Raw genomic sequence first — 18,664 nt, forward strand, 5'->3', positions numbered from 1 at the left:
TTTTGCAATAATTGATAGTGATCGAATCATATGGTTGTGTTTCTGACATGTATTAAATATATGATTGAATCTATGATTAAATCTTTCACTTACTCCTTTTCCCCCATATTCATACCTCTGATCTATTTGAGTAGCATGGCGGGATTTGTGTCGTTAGCAAAGCTCTCAAGGAACAATTTTTTGAAATCCCTCCAGTTGTGGATCGAATTAACGGGAAGACTACGGTACCATAACGATACTCTTCCTTCTAATGTATATGGGAAAATCCTGCAGGAAACGTGATTATACCTCACCTCCATCATTCGTAAATATAGGTAAAAATCATCGAGTTGGTCTTCTACCTTTGTCCTTTTGTCTGGATCATACTTTGCAAGCAATTTTTCCGGATGTCTGGGCATGCTATGCAAGTTATCCGAAATTTTAAGAGGCCCTTGGGCCATCCAATCCAAATCTTGGTCTACCATGTTCTATACTTTGCATTCTTCCTCCTTATCTGAATCAGGAAATTCTTCACTGTCTAATCCATCGAAGGGGTCGTTAGAAATAATAATTGTATCATCCTTTCATCCTTCGTTAAGAGGTGGAATTTGTTCTTGGTTTTCAAAATCGTCTGTGGATTCTACCAACCCTTCTAGGGTGGCAAAAACCAAATTGTCTGCAGATTCTGCCAACCCTTCCAAGGTGGAAGAAACCAAATCTTCCACTATGAAAACCAAGATACCAATATTATTTGTCTCTCTTTGCTTCATAAAATGTAGAAGATCCTGTGCTCCGAGAATTAATCTGATAACCTTTGTGAACTGACAGGTTATAGGTCATATTTCCCTGGTCTTTTCGTAAGTAACTTTGCAAGTGGGTTTCAGGCCTGGTTGAGAAGATCCTCCTACCTTAGGGATCATATCAGTGCTCAAAATATTGCTACCTTGACTTAAAGAAGAATGATTAAGGCGTGTGGAGTGATCAGCCATAAAAAACTAGTGGCCCTCCTTCTAGTGCCAGAATGTTGATGGTTGTGGATACTGCCAACATATAGGGGATCTCCCCAATGTAAGGTCCCAACTAGGTCTCACATTGTGTGGTGAAGTAGTCCCATTCAGAATGTGGCCTGACATTTTTTTACTTAAAGATATGCCTTGGATTTAGCTTTCAGCACAAGAGATAAGAACAATCGTCCTTTCAAATGAGAAAGCTAGTATGCCTTGTGTATGTTCGATTGTTGATTTATCCAGGTTCTACTGCGGAAGTGAAAATTTAAGTGAGCCTCTTAAGGGAGAAGTAATAGTGCCGCCCTAATGGAGACACACGTGAAATAGAAAGGTTCGTATAACATCAAAAAGAATAGTTCACAAAGATGGGACAATCATTATGAGCATAACAACACATTTCCAAAAAGGAGCACCGAAATAGCTGAAATATTTCAATTAATAGAGTACTTAGTGAGAGAAAACAATAACCATAAACATTCAAAGAATAGTCTTATAAATATAAACAATCCATGTGACAAAATGTGTTGGTCGTGGAAGGCTTCAATTTTAATCAAAAGTACTAAGATACATAAATGCAATGAAACCACTAGCTCCAATAGTGGAGCGTTAGAGCCGCTACTTTCTCCCCAAAAGTACTAACTCTATCTCTCTAATGCTTTATGGGAGAAGCCAAGGTTAAAAGTCCTTTACATGAGGATTGAGGATCTATTTATAACTTGAGGAATGACCTTTCACATCCTCATGACTCTTGATTGTTTAAATTCTAATGACCATTAGACTTCTACAACCTTTGGAATTTAAAATGACTTTTGGAATTACATATGAATTTTGATATTACATGTCTTTTGGACTTCCATGTATCTTTAGTTCTTGCATTAATGTTGGGCTTCCAATCATTTGTATTTTATAATGGTTACAATAATACATCATGACCTCCACACCATCAAATGATGGAACTATACATGTCACTATCTTGGAAAACTGCGACTGACAATGATTGATGACATGGACTTTCTCTAGTGGTGACATAATTTCCAATATATTTTCTCTTTGTTTATCTTCTTATCATGGTGCTTTCAACCTCCAAATGGTATTCAATCTTAGAGTCTTTGGGGTGCTTCAATCATCAAGTTTCAAGTGTGTTCTTGGTTCTTTTCATGCTTCCTTTATTTATCCTCTTTGCCTGATATTCCTCGTGTATGATTTCCATGAGGTACCTAAAATTCCTTTTTCTGCAATCACTCATGACAAGCAACCATCAGCCTGAAAACATCCTACTCTACCATGTTTTGTGCATATTTTCCTGCTTATGCTTTTTTGGTGTGCTCACGCCCAAAGGGGTCAAAAGTGCTTTAGGGTCCATGGGCACACTTTGAAAGGATGAAGGGCTGAAGAGGATGAACTTCGAGGCTTCAGCATGTGCTCATGTGCTCATGGAAGAAGGAAATCAAGGTAGGGCGCATGTCACAAGTCCGAAGGATGAAAGGGAAGGCTTTGGGCTTCCCAAGTGCACTATGCGCTCAAGGGAGAGAGGGAGGGCTCAGGGCACACTACCAAAGGCTGAAGGTTGAGGCTTTGTGCCTTCAAGGTACACTCATGCACTCAAGAGGGCTAAGGAAGGTTGTAGGGCACACTCTTGAAGGCTGAAGGATGGGGCTTCACGCCTTCAAAGTGCGTCAGTGCACTCAGGAAGTTCAAAAGGGTGCGAGATGCATTGGAGAAGGCTGAAGAATTAAGCCTCAAGTCTTTAGGGTGCACTAGTGTGCTCAAGGAGGGCACACTTCTTCGAGTCGAAGGAGTGCACTCAAGGAATACTTGGTCATTTTGGAGGGCACAGTTCGGAACAAGGAAGGGGATTCATGCTTTGGGAGTGTGCCCAACTCTCAAGGAGGGTGCAAGGTACACTTCTGAACAATTAAGGGTCTCCCATTAAGGTTTTAGAGTGTGCTTGTGTGCTCTTGGCCTTAGTGGGATCGCATTGAAGCCAGAATTTTTCTAAGTCTGGATGATAGGGAAAGGGGTGAAAAGATGAGTTCTAGACATAAAACCATGTGCGACACATACCAACTCATAAAGTAAAATCATACAAGCTTTATCAACAATGAATATACATCAAAACGCCACTTTATACACATTCCCAAGTATTACGAGTGAATTGTGTGCGACTGCGACCCAAAAGTGTCATTTTATCAAAACAAAGATGTTACGACCGTGAAATGCACCAAAATATGTTCTAATCAATACGATGACACTTGAGGCCATTCAAGAACACTTAAACATGTAAATCAACATGAAATGACACTTAATGACCGAAGCAACACTTGGTATGACAATGAAGTAAGCTTCAAAATTCGATATGTAGTGAAATTTTGGAGGGTGTTGTAGCAGCGACAACAAAATGTATCCTCTATTTGACTTATAGATAAATTAGTTAGAAACTTGAATCATAAATAATAAAGGAAATATACATATAAGTGGTCATGCTTTGTTATTGTTAATTTATATGGATGACATTGTGTGATTAACAAATCGTAAATATACTTGTGATAAAAATATAACCATTTAATATAATAATGATATTTTCTTCAGATTAGTAACACCAACAATTTTATATAGTTGTTGTATGCGTTATAGAGTTAGTTGAAGAATCATAGAAGAATGTTGAAAATATTGACAAAATGTGTTGAGTAAAACAATTATGTATTAAAATACAAATTGATTAGAGAAACATTAATTTATTATATATATTATCAAATTTAATCATAAAAATATAAATAAATACAAATAAAAATTATTTACTCAAATAAAATTTAAACAAGGTTATGTGTCTCACATAGAATATTAGGAAATCTATATATAAATATCAACTAATAATACATTTAAAGGAAAATTTATATACATAACAATATGTACTTTACCAAAAAAACCAGAACTGAGTACATGAAACTAAACATAATAGTATATCATAAAAAATAAATAAATAAATAAAATTACTCAATGCCAATATATACATTTTTTATTCTCAATCTCACATAATTTTATTCTATATATCCATGCAGTATATAATGTTTGTCCTACTCCATAATCTTATTGTGAATATAGATTGACTGGATATGGATAACCCATTTTTGCACCTAAAGTGAAGATGGATTAAAATGTCTATGAGTTGTTACAACTAAAGTACTCTAATTCAAACACTCTTCTTCATCCTTATTCTGCAATGTTTGAAAGGGATTCAAGGCAAGACAAATGAAACATGAAAAAGAATAGGAAACAACCAAATAAATGTTTATTGCTATGAAATTTTTTTTATTAAAATATATGTATACATTTCTTTTGTAAAGACTTCCTAAAAAAGCTATTTCCAAAAACATGATTTAAAAATGTTAATCAATTTTTTAAAATTCTATTTTATTTTTCATTTTATTTTAAAATTAAGATTAAAGAAAATTATATATTATTTCATTTAAAAAAACAAAACAAAAACAAAAAACAAATTAATATATAACAATGAAGAAAAAAGATTAAAGAAAATTATATACTATTTCATATTAAAAGAACAAATTAATATATAATAATGAAGAAAAATCTCTATTTTACATATAAAATAGTATTAAATTTTTAAATGCCCAAATTTAATATTAGATATAAAAATCATTTTAAAATTTTAAATACTAACAATACAACATATTTAAATATAAAAAAATTGTAATCTTTTATTACTGTTAAGTATTCCATTATTTATAAAAAATAATCAATTCACATATTATTCTTCCCGATAGAAAATATAATCATTAAGAATTCAAAATACAAATGAGTGTAAAATAACCATATCAATTCTAATGAGCATAAAATGTAATGAAAAAATGGAATCCATAGTTAATCTATTTTAAATTGAAGCTATATAAAACGAGACACATTGTTGACACATGTAAGAACGATTGGAGCTTAATTATTATTATTGTTCACATGCAAGAACTAGTGGAGCTTAATTATTATTATTGTTCGTATTCATGAGTGAATTTTAATAGTACAATTCAAATAATTTTAGTGGAAAAAATGTATATATCTTTTTTTTATTTTAATCTACTTCTCATTTTCAAGCACAATATCACCAAAATTAATTTAATTTTAGAAAAAATTATTGGAAATTGGATTTATTTACAAAATTACAAAATATCTTAAAAAAAAATGGAACTAATGGAACTAGATTTTAATGTGATAACCAAATGAAACCCACTTACCTTATATAAAACTAGTAAATCGACACATTTTTCATTGTCCTAGTAGTTTGCATAAAACATCATGAACAACAACAAAATATTAGCTACTATTATTACATTAAATACAATTTTCTCATAAATGTAAGAAAAGAACAATTACAACATGTTTCCAAAAAATTCAACCTACATCCCTACAAAAACAAATTATCTACCAAACCACTAAAACTAAAATTTCTTAACATTATTATTTTATATAACTCCGTGACATTAATCCAAATATCAATGCATGATACCAATATTAATAACTTTATCATGTAACAATGTTGAGATTATGATTGGTAAGTGCAAAATTAAATTACATGTATAATTACATTTCGAAAAAAAAATTGGATTTTTCTGAGATCATGACAAGACTGGCTTGACAAATACACTATATACAGTGAAATGTCTTATAATTTGAAATGTGCCGTAAACTAGATTTTCCACATGAAATGTGCCATAAACTAGATTTTTCAAATTGCATTTTATATAAAAGAAAGAAAAGTCAAGTAGAAACAATATTCCCTATAAAAGTAACAAGAAGGAGACTACAACAGACTTTCAGGATCAACAACAATATAATAACCAAAATTTTAAACAACTCACTAATTTTCAAATTTACAAGAAGTTATATGTTCAGGAGCCTTGCAAAAAATTTTTACATTATGGTACAATTTTGAATGCATTTATGTACTAAAAAATTTAGGCCGATAACTCCAATACAAATACAAATGCAAGGTTGATTTATAAATTATGCTCCTACTGGAAGCCGGTTAAATTTAGGCCGATAACTCCAATACAAATGCAAGGTTGATTTATAAATTATGCTCCTATTGGAAGTCGGTTAAAGGTCTGCGTTAAAATTCAACACTGCAAAATGATAACAAAACTCTCTATTCTGTTGATGAAATTGTATTATTAATTTCATTTAGTTTTAGGTAATATGACTATAGTTTAATTAAATATAGTGTTAGTTTAGTTTTAAATGTGGTCTATTTATTACTTTAGTTTTATTTTAATTATTTTTAATTTTTAGTTTACTTTTGTTAGTTCAATTTTTAGTTTAAGTTTGTTTATTTTAACTTCATAACTTCTTAATTAATATATTTTTTTATTATTATACTCGTGTAGTTTTTCCTTTAATGTTTATTAGTTTGTCTTTGACCAAAAATAAATTAAAGCCTCTTATTCATAATTTAACAGTGAGAATTTAATTTTTGTTATTTTTCATCATTATTTAAATTCTATTATTTGTGAGGTGATTCTTTGAGGTCTTATTATGGGTTGTTTATTAACTTCCATTTCTATTAGTTACTAATTTTTTGTTTTTTGTTTTATTTCCTTTTAATTTAACCTTTTTTTATTACTTTTTCTATTTTCCCATTTTCATGAATTGCAGTTTTTTTTCCATATTTTCAATTTAAGATCACTTATTATTATATTAAAAATATATTTTAATAAATTTAATTATAAAAAATTATATATATTAATAAAAAATAAAACACATAAATATATTTTAAAAAACATATATATTAAACTATATAAGTTAATATAAGCAATATTAGTTAATCATATTTCTTAATTTTTGGTGATGACATTCAACAATACTATTTTATTAGTTGTTTTAATTGTACGATGAAATCTTTGTCTTTATTATTTTTTAGTTTACTTAAGCTATATTTAAGCTAAGTCGTAGGTACTACCTACTATGTAGCCCTTGTTACATTTTTTTTTTGTGATTCAGTTTGAATGATTGATTTTTTTTACTTATTTTTTAGTTTGGTTGTATTATTAATTTAATTATGTTTTAGTTAATATGATTATAATTTAGGCTTTAGTTGTTTTAGTTTAGTCTTAAATGTGGTTTAGTTATTACTTTAGTTTTATTTTAAGTATTTTTTGTTTTTAGTTTAATTTTATTACTTCAATTTTTAATAATTTAGTTTAGTTTAACTTCATAACTTTATTTTGGTTCTTACTTAAAATACTTTCATATTATTACTTTTTAGTTTAGTTTGAATTATTTATTTTTTTACTTTAGTTGTATTATTATTTTCATTTAGTTTTAAGTAATATGATTATAATTTACTTAAACATACTTTTAGATTTAGTTGTATTTTGATTACATGATGTCAACCATGATCTCCATAAAAATTGACCAATTCTCAGGGTGACCAAATTTCATAGATGACATGGGACACATGTCAAGAAAACTGAAATAAGGCACACAAAATTTTAAACCAATCACATGTTAACAAAATATTTTTTTTAATTAAAATAAAAAATACTTTAATGATTTATAAAGTTAAACATTAGAAGTTGTCATGGTCAATGCTAAACTATTAGTGGTCAAGATTAAGAGTTGGGGTAAAGTTAGAGTGCATCTTTATGGGGTAATCCCTAGCTTTAAGGTTTCTCCAAATGTAAGTCTTGCATGTCAAAATAAATAGCAATCAAGTCATACCCAGGTTTCCTTAATATTAATTTGTTGGAACTACAGAGGTTACCCATGGAGACGAGGACCTGGGTTAGGGCCTATTGTGGAAGATAGAGACACAATTTGCCTCATAGAAACACATGAGCATGAAGGGTGCTAGACACTTCTAATTGAATGATACTGGAAGATGGCAGACTAGAACAAGGCAGTAGGGAATGGAAAAGGGCATGAGGGTATCATAGTTTTAGTAAGGGAGAAAGAAGGTTATATCATTCAGTTAGAAAAAGAAGACTCAAACAAAAAATTCATTTGGTTTAAAATATCATAAAATGGAAACCACGTAATAATTGCAACATGCTATTTTGTGCCGCAAGTTTCAAAAATCTACAAAGGTAGAGGGCTTGACCACAAAGATCCATTTGCAGCCTCAAAAGCAGATATTGCGACATATTCGCAGCTAGGTGAAGTCCTTATAGTGGGTAATTTCAATGTTAGGACTACAAGTGATCAAGCTAGCATTCTTTGTTGTAAAGATGATTGTGACCCTATTTGGCTTACAGAAGAGAGTAATCATCAATGGGAAAGAACTTTAGAGGACAAGGGTTGCATTCTCTTTGGTGAACAATTGCTTACTCTATGTGGGGCCTTTGATTTAGTCATTTGTAATGGCTTGACTAGATGGGAAAAGTCCGATCATTTCACTTGTAATACTTACAATGAAGCAAGTATAGTAGATTATGTAATTTGCTCATATGGTTTGTGTGAGAAAATGGAGGAAGTTTTAATTGGAGATCAGCTGTGGAACTTAAAATCAGATCACAAGCCAATTTATTTATGTTTTTCTTAGACTCGAAAGAAACAACTAAAGTCAAAAATTCAGCATGTCCAACAAAATCTCCCACAAGGCAGAATTCTTTTGACTCCAGAAAATTGTAATACCTTCAAAATGACGCTAGAGAGGCTCTTCGAGAAGGATAAAATCACAATTTGCAGCCTTCATAATCATGAATTGATACATTTAATTCAATGTGCACTTGCAAAGTGAAAAACAAATTGCTTTCCAGTTAATGCTTGGTTTGATGAGGAATGCAAAAAGGCAAGGAGAATATCAAAAGAGTCAAACAAGGATAACGTAAAGCTCAAAGCTTACAAGTAGTTATTAAGCAAGAAAAAGGTTGATTCCATGGTTTCAAGGAGGGAAGAACTATTCTTCCTTGGGAAAAATAATCCCAAATTATTTTGGAAGGAGCTCCAACCGAAAAAGATACAAACTGGAAATAGTATTACAGCTTCTAAATAGTTTGAATATGCAAGAAAACTCTATGAGTAGGATCCCAAGGTTGACCCTCCCCCCTTGGTCAACACTGATACTGAACTCTTCATGGTGCAAGAGGTAGAGATGGGTATCAAGAAGTTGGGTGTTGGAAAAATAAAAGACTTAGTTGAACTCCAAGTAGAATATCTAAAGTGGGGCTCAAAGATCCTTGCACCTCACATTACAAAAAATTTCAAAAACATCTTACAACAGGGGCTCCCCATGGATTGGACAAATAGTCAACAATACCTCTTTTCAAGAGCGGTGACATCAATAATCCCTCCAATTATAGGACCATCATGATAAACCCTTTTTTTGCAAAGCTATTTGGAAGCATGCTAGAAAATAAAATTAGAAAGTGGGCAGAAGAAAGATAAGCGTGATAAAGGGCAAGCATGTTTTAGACCTAAACATTCCATTGTTGATCATTATATAAATTTAAGGCACATAATTGAAAAATATTTGGAGAAAAAGGAAGAAGTCTTTTGTTTCTTTGTTTACTTCAAAAAATTGTTTGACTCGGTTCCTAGGGATAATCTTTGGCACAGAATGGAGGAACTTGGGGTTCCTAAACATTTGAGAGCATCTGTGCATAGGCTATATGAAGAGGTGAAAGTCAAAATTAGAACTTCAAAAAATATTTCTGAAAGTTTTAGAAGTGATATCGGGGTCAAGAAAGGTTTCCCACTGTCTCCTACCCTTTTTGCTTTATATATCGACAAGCTTGAGGAGTGGTTAAATTTGTAAGGGGGTGATGGTCTATTTGGGAAAGTTTGTTATAAGGCTTCTTTTTTATGCAGATGACCTTATTCTGATTGCTAAATTGACTCTTGGTTTGCAAGAGCACTTACTATCCCTTGAGAATTTTTGTAGAAGTGTGGGGATGCAAGTCAATATGAGCAAAACAAAAGTGGTTTTCTCTAAGAAAATAAAACATAACCAACATATTGAAAGCAACATTCTATAAGAAGTTGTGGATTACAAATACCTCGGAATTGACTTCAACAAAAATCTAAGTTTGGATGGTTGTAGTAAGAAAATAATTTTGGGGGTTGGAAAGCATTTTATGCTTTTAAAAATAGGTGTAGAGAGGCAGAGTTATGGGACTGGAAAACCAATCAAGATCTTTTAGAGCTTCTAGCGATTTCAGTGATTCTCTATGGTTGTGAACTATGGGCCAGCAATACATCCGACATGCAGTGGAGACAAATTGAGAAAAGTCAGAAGTGTTTGATTACAAACAAATTCAATATTAAAAGTGCAGTTCCTTATGCTATCTTGTTAAGTGAAATAGTGGTTGCTCCTATTGAAGCAATTGTTATGGTGCGAGTCATAAGGTATTTAATAAAAATTTAGCAGATGGAAGAGTGTAGATGGCCTAAGGTTGTCTTTAATGACAGATTGTGCAACAGAAAAAGAAAAGAAAAAAACAAAACAAAACAAAACAATAAAACAATAAAACAAAAACAAAAACAATAAAACAAAAATGAAAACAAAAACAATAAAACAAAAACAAAAACAAAAACAAAAACAAAAAAACAAAAACAAAAACAAAAACAAAAACAAAAAACAAAAACAAAAAACAAAAAACAAAAAAACAAAAAACAAAAACAAAAACAAAAAAACCAAAACAAACAAACAAACAAAAGAACCAAACTTATGAAGCAAAATAACAAATGGTTTAATAAATGGGGTATTTGCTTGAACGTGTGTCCCATAAACAACAAAGAGATAAAATCTTTTATTATGGAAAAGTTCCACAAGCATACTTGGGATAAGGAGCTAGGAGGAAACAAATAGTATTATATTGAAGTCTTTAATCCCACTCATATTCATCAACCAAAAGCATACATAGCGGCCAATATCTCTTGGAGAGAAAAAATTCTTATTGCTCAGTTAAGGACTAATTATCATCAACTCCGTTGTGAAACAGGGGGCTGGAAAAGGCCAAAAAAAGTGTGGGAGGAAAGAGTATGCATTTTTTGTTCTTCCGGAAAAGTGGAAACAGAAAAACATTTCATTTTAGAATGTGAGGCCTTCAAAGACAACAGGGAAAGTTATGCAGATATGTTGGCAGCTAGCTCTTGGGATAATCTATTTAGTGAGGGGATTTTCAAGAAGATGGGAGAATTCATTGTGAAACTTCATAGAAAAAGGGCCAAATACATCAAGCAGATGAAGAAGCAATCTGTCCCATAGGCTATCTTTAGCCTCGTGGACATTAAAATAGTTTCTTTCCTTCTTCTTTCTTTCATATATAGTGAAAACCTTAAAGCAAGCCACATATCTTTATACACAAATTTACGAGTATTAGCTTTAGGGTTTCACCAAATTTGGTTTATTTTGTTGTAATCGATACCCATATTTAGTAAAAACCTTAAATCATCCCACAAATATGTATACACAAATCTAGGGTTAAAAATCAACATTTTTTGTAAACTCTTGGACAAAATATCTAGATTAAGAAAACAATCTGTGAACTTCACAATATATATATATATATATATATATATATATATATATATATATATATATATATATATATATATATATATATATATATATATATTAAGTTGTGTTCCTTTCAAGCTGCGTACTATTACAAGCTTCCAAGGGGTGCACTTTCTTTTCCCTTCGTGTGTTGGAACCTTCATGCATTGCACTTGACTTTCCGCACGGTCAAACACTTACTCTCACCCAAAGTTATCGTACTTCACTTTGAGTTTTTTCACCGTCAAGGCATAACATTACCACCCATTGTTGGGACTCCTACTCCAAATGATGTGAGGTCTAGTTGGGACTTCATATTGGGGAGATCCCCTAAATGTTGGTGGGTTTAGCACCATCAACATTGTTGGTTCTAGAAGGAGGGCCAGATGACAACTTGATCCCTTGAAGTCAATTTTGAATTTCTTCACTCATTTAATGACTTATCCCCAAATCATAACCCCGGTATGTTTTCATAGAGACACAAATCTGAAAGTGTCGACGAGAATTATTTATGACTTCTCAAATTTGAAATTCAATGGCGAGGTTGAAACAACCTTATTTCAACACACCGCACATTTTCTTGATTTTTGCACAAAGCACAACATCCACTGTGGAGATGTTGGTTGTAGGTTGTTCATTCTCATGTTCGAAGTGCGCATACGAGAATGGTGTAACATATTTCCTAATGACTCCATACACTCTTTCAAACAACTTTTCATAAAGTTGTGATGTTCTTTTGATTTCTATAATCGTAAAACTCTGTGTAAGAAATTTTTGAATTTGCAAAAATTATCTCATGAATCTGTTCAAGATTTTCATGATCTTTTTATTCATTTCTTCTTTGAATTTCTAGAAGATGATGTTGATTGGGAATTCTTGGTAGACAGATCCCTATATATTGTTCACATTTCATAAAATCCACACGAGATTGAATCCTTTGAACCTCTCCCAACATACCTCGATAATATAGATTCTAAATACATGATGGATGAAGTTGTTGTTCTAAGTGACCCTCCGTCTCCTTCTCATCATACAACTCTAGCCTCGTAGGTTGAGGTGGGAAAAGTTGGGAATTCATCCACTGAGCTACCACCATCTTCTCCCACCCCACATACTTAGAATTTCAGCGCAGGTTTGGACTGTGAGTATGACGGTTACAATGAAGTGTTATCTCCTCGTCCTCCATCCTTTGGTCCCTCTGGTCCTCCAATTGTGATTTTTTGTGTTCACATGTTTCGAATCTCTCTTTTGATGTTCATGAGGATCAAGTATTGGATGGAGTTAGTGTTGAGCAACCAACCTATGATATCATTTACAATGATCATGTGTGGGAGCCCATATATGAACAAGAATTTTTGATGCGAAATGATTTTCTTCCTTTCGCACATCTCCCTCATCATCCTTACATTTTCCACGATTCTATCATTCATGTTGAATCTGGTGAAAAATTATTTTCTACTAATGTTACTACTTCTAATCATTCTCAGAACATGTGGAATGTCAGTTTTTCATCTGAATGTAGAGAGGAAAAATATTTTCTGCCTAATCCTCCCAATCTCTCATCTTATCTTTCTAAAAATTTAGAGGGTGAAATTTCTCGTTTTCCATCTTCCCCTCTTTGTGATTCGTCATATCATGAGGATGCCTCTATTTGTGATCTTGAAATTTCTGATCGTGGTTACCGTGACCTTTTAATTGACTCATTTGGTCCTGATCCTTATTCTTCTTCTCTTGATCTTTCCAAGCCACCGATCTTCGGTGATCTATCTTATGAGTTGTTGGAAATTCCCCAAGATGTCGAGGCACTTCAGCCCGAGTTTATGGCTATGTTCGATTCTCGTAGTCTTGAGGTCAGTTCCACTTCCGATCATAAATGTGTTGAATCTTTCTAGGATCCTCATCACTCTGTTGTACACATTGAAAATCAATTTGTTTTGCAATTTAAAATACCTCCATTTGTATCACACAATCCTATCACTCAGTCATTGGAGGAGTCATACATGGCGAGCATGGTTGTAAAATGAAATTTTTCTTCTTTCTTGATGTTCGCCCATTTCCACAGTTTGAAAGTTTTTTCCTGTATGTCTTCAAGTTTCAGTGTGTCCAAACACCACAATGCACCCACAAAATATCTTCCATGCGCGTTTTATTCTTACTTTTATGCGTGTACTTCCAAACTTCAAACATTTTGGTTTGCATTGTCCTATCTTTCTGGTTTATTTTTATGCTTGTATATCTTTCTTGACATGCATTCCCTCGCGTAAATGGGCCAACCAATGTGTTGATGGTTGTATTGGAATTACCATTTCACGTGAGTTTGGCCTATTCATTATTAGTTTAGGAGTAGGAGTATTTGTTTGATTTTATGGTTTGTTTCTTTGATTTGCTTCCATTTACTTTCAACTCTACTTCTTTCCTTGTGTTTGTCTTCTTTTCAGTCATAGGGTGACTTCCGCATGAGACTATCTTTGGATTCTCAAACAAGTAGGGTGAAGTCCAAGAGGAAGTTGCACTGCTATCAACACTTGGTTATTTTTTTATTCCCTCTATTTATGTGAATCTTTAATTTCTTTAGTTGATGATACTCTGATGGAAAATATGTTCCTTTCAGAGAAATTCATAGTGAAATCACGATGCTTGCACTTTTAACTAGTACCGCCTTACTATAATCAGCCTTCTATTTCCAATTAATCCTTTTTAAATAGGTCGAGTAAAGGAAGGAGGGGAAGAAAACCTTAACAAGTATGTCATAGGTGTATATAAATATCCTTCTCTAAAGGGACAACCTCTTCTACTCTCAATAAGTCAAGATCCCTCTTCCATCCCATGAAATTAATAAGTGCCTATGCACAGTTCTTTTAAAAAAATGAAAAAGTAAATAAAGGGAAAAATAAGAGAAAGGATTCTTGTGCAAAGATGTGAAGCAAGTAACTCTGCTGGGGTACTATCCAGGCTCACTGGTAGTGGAGCAATGTTTATGTTGTTGAAGTGACTCCTCTGGGGTATTGTCTAGGCCTGCTAGCAACGGTGCAACACTAGAGATGAAAACTAAGACTCTGACAATTCTTTTACTTGTGCATTTATATACTCCTCATCCCTAATTGAAAAAACTCAGCCTGACTTGGCTTGGTATGTGTGTTGTCGATGAAGAGAATGGTAGGGACTATATATTTAACTCAAGCTAAGTGAAGAAGTTGTGACAAACATTGAACTGAATAATACTTCCATAAGAGTTATACTTGTTTTCCATGAGACAAGATCCATATAGATAACTGGAGTTCTACCAGTGTGTCACCATTGTTGTAGCGGCTATAACCACCCTCCAAAATTTTGTCTATGCTTCGATTTTTTAGCTTTCCTTCCTATCCACAAGAGCTAATATTACACTGATTCAGGTATTCATGCTTCGATTGAGACTTATCTTTTTCATTTGTGCTTTTTTTTCTTGTTTCCACACCTAACTGATCTTTCTAACTCACAAGTTAATCTCCTGACTTGGTCTCACTGCAGTTCTGGGCTTGCCTCCAGAAACTGCCCAATCCTTTAGGGCAAGCAGCCTTGAAGATGGGAATTACACAGTTCAGACTGGAAATTAGCCTTGAGCTTAAAAACTGCACAATCATGGAAGGAATCCCAACACTGAGCTTAGAAAATTTGCAACTGAGCTAAGAAACTGCGTAGTGCATTGAGCCAGAAAGTTGCCCAATTCCCCAGAATTGTGAAATATTTTCGGACAACTTGCATGGAAAGTTCCCTAGAAAAGAAAGAAAACAAAAGGGAAAAATAATCCCCATGAAATAGGGATATATTATTAGTTTCCCGAAGGTGGCACATTGTATTTTTAGAAGTTTCCGCCAAGTGTTTTTTTTCCTTGATTTTAGGCATGCGCATCATAAACCCTCATTTTCTCAAATCTAGTTAATCGACACCTCTAGAGCTCATTTTCACATATGATCTTGGAGCTATAACATTCCCAAGGAGATCAAGGAACCTTCGGTGTGGTAAATGTCACTTTTCCGGTGAGTTTAACTTTTGTCATCTTTCATCTCTTTTTTTGTCACTTTTTGTCATTTCACTTGTGTGAGTGTTGTTTTTCTTATTTATCTTCATGGTTGCTGGTGTTTCCACTTATTTTAAATTATAAAAGCATTGTTCTAAGTTTTCATTTTCCTTTCACAAGTGTCACATTAGTTTTCTTGTTTTTGCACCGATGGTCATTGTTGCGACGACTCTTACCTTGCCCAGCTGGGCACTGCTCAATCCTAAGGCTCAAGACAAGTGATTGGCCTTTGTAACTGCACAATTCGAAATACAAGTAGGCCCTAAATGCACACTACAAAGTTCCAAGGCTCAGCATATCACCTTGGCCACTGATACTGTGCAATACTTAGTCTCTCCTAGTCTCTGCCCAAGATGGGACTACACATTGTGCAATCTCAAGCCTCTGGATTCATCCTTGGTTGATGGGACTACACAATGCGTAGTTCCCACAGTCATCCAGTCTCCCTTATTGATAAAATTTTTGCAATCCTTCTCTCCAGTTGCCCGGTTTTTTTCTTGATCATGATTTGAAGGTAGATTTGTTGAAGCTAATGTTTACTTTCCATGATTTTCCTTTTTGTCCCACAGGTACCACACTTGTGAAGCACTTTCCCCTAGCAGTCATTGTTACCATGGAACCAAAGAGAGTTGCTACAAAAGAGACCACTAAAAGCACTACAAGGGAGGCAGTTGAGCAAACACTAGTAGACTTGTCATATATGTGGACACTCAACTATTTATAGAAAATGAGTAAATGCTAACATGGAATCAAGTTAATGGAGCTCTTTTTACAAAGAGACTTAAGAAAAATCTAGAGGACAACCCTCGAAGCAGCACCAGTAGAAAGCAACAATCTCATACATGCTAAGGGAAAGAGAAAGGTTGTTTATAGTCTAGGGGGAGAACAAAGCTGCAAGATGAAAGAAAATCCAATCCTTAAGAAAGAAAATTTAGTAGAAGAAGTGAAGATGAAGCAGAGAATATAGAGAGTATAGTGGAGGAAGAGAGAAAATAAGAGCTTTCAAGAAGTAGAATTGAGATTGAAGCAAGTAGAACAAGAATTAAAAGTAAGAATGAGAGCTAAGGAGAAAAGAATAAGAAGAGAAGCAGAAGCGGGAAGAAGAAGAAAGGCAATGTGCCATTGTAAAAGATACATCACCAATACAGGTTGAAGAGCAAGAACAAAACCAACCAGTAGTAGAGGAGGAGGGTGAACAGATGCAGGATCGGGAGCTTTCTCAGCAGATTGAAGACTTGATTGAAGTAGAATATATGGAGTTGGAATTGGAGCCGCAGAATGAGGATGTTGACCTAATGTTGAGTGTACTACAGGTCTTTGTTCAATCTCCATCGCCTCTAGCAGTAGAGTTAGCTCCGAGCAAATAAGGGGATGTTGTTCCTCTTGATGATGATCTGGTAATGGATTTGTACAATATGTCTTATGATGAATTCCAGAAGAGAATTATACAAGCACAGAGAAAGCATTTTCCAGATGATCATGCATCACTTGCATTCACTGGAGAGAGGGTGATAGTGATGGACACCAGCAAGAATCCAAATGCTATTGTCAAAGCCAACTTGGCCTTTGTAGGTGCAGTAAGATCAAACACTCAGTATTTGACGGCCAAGAATAAGCAATTGGCACAGAACTTACAAGTTTCCCTGCAAGAGATAGAATAGTTCCACGCAACAGCATAGAACGCAGCCTCTGCATAGGTCTAATTGGAGGAAAGAAGAGAAGCAATACTTGGTGAAGTATCAACACTTGGAGAGACCATGCAGTACCTCTATGAGGAGTTCATAACCATAGATAAGTCAATTCTTCACTTGCATGGTTTGCAGCAGCAGATCAGAGACTTTTTCAAAAGGAATGTACAAGATTGCATTATCACCATGTAGGAATGGACAATGTGAGTAACTTTCCAAAGAAAATGAAGCCACAAGTAGAGCTGGAGAAAGCAAGAGTTTGAATATTGATTCAGAACAACAAGCATCTCACCTCATTCATTGGAAGTATCCAGCCCTCATATGTACAGTTATACAAAAGTTTAGATTTGATGGTGAAAACACATAGGATCCCATCAGTTGGCTCACTCACTAAATCTAAACGCAGACAACGGGTCAGGGAGGAAATCAAAGAGTACTTGGAGCAGCTGAGACAGATTTCCACCAAGGAGGATTTGGAGATGAACAGACAGAACATGCAGAATTCCATTGGTGGTCCTGTCCAGATTAGAACAATGTTTCTCTTGCTCGAGAGGGATGTTAAAATTGGCTCCAAGTCATTGTACTCGGATGCTATGGAGGCTATATTCCACTTTCATCCAGACAACATTATGCAGTTTGGGGATTTCATCACGTTGTATCGATCTTTGCACCAATACGTGACAAAGAAGCATCAAGTGAAAGTTGTTGAGTTAGAGTTTCCCCAAACTCAAGAATCATAGTGTTTTGTCTTGTTAGGCTATCAAATTGTCTCTACCCTATTTTGTCTTATATGGGTACAAGTGTAAATTGTAATATTTTTTGTAATTATGTTGTAAGTGAAATTCCAAGTGTCAATATTTGAATATGAAGAGTCATGATGTAATGTAATGAGTCATTTTGTAAAGAATTTGAAGAGTCATGAGGGTAGTCCAAAGGTCACAAAGGGGAGTTGAAGAGTCACCCCCTCTTGTTATAAATAGAGCCTGATAACTCATGAAACGAGATTTTGGGAGCCAATATTTTGTCTAGGCTTAGGCTTAGAAGGAGCTTGGGAGTATTGGGAAGAACCTTGGCTTCGTAGCATATAGCAAGTATACTTCTTTGGAGGTGTTAGCTCCACTGTTTAACGATGATTTTCTAAAGTCGGAGATGATCTTGGTCCACTTGGTTCTACTAAAAAGAAGCTCACAACGATCATCTTCTCCTTCCCTTGCACCGCTCATTCTCCTTTCATTGGTCCTAAAAAACCGATTAATTCCTTTATCGGGTTCGGGTTTAATCGCTATCGCAAATCGTATCCATGTGTGTATAAAGGCTGCGCCCCTCTGTTTCCGCCGATGCGATATTGCGATGCGATCTGATCGCAATCGCACATCGCCATACGCAAATACCCAAAAAATACCAAAAAACCAATCTGATGACTTCC

The sequence above is a fragment of the Pinus tabuliformis genome, chromosome J, assembly GCF_031772625.1.
Source record: "Pinus tabuliformis cultivar Carrire ecotype Pingquan chromosome J, CPIR1, whole genome shotgun sequence".
Classification (NCBI taxonomy): Eukaryota; Viridiplantae; Streptophyta; class Pinopsida; order Pinales; family Pinaceae; genus Pinus; species Pinus tabuliformis.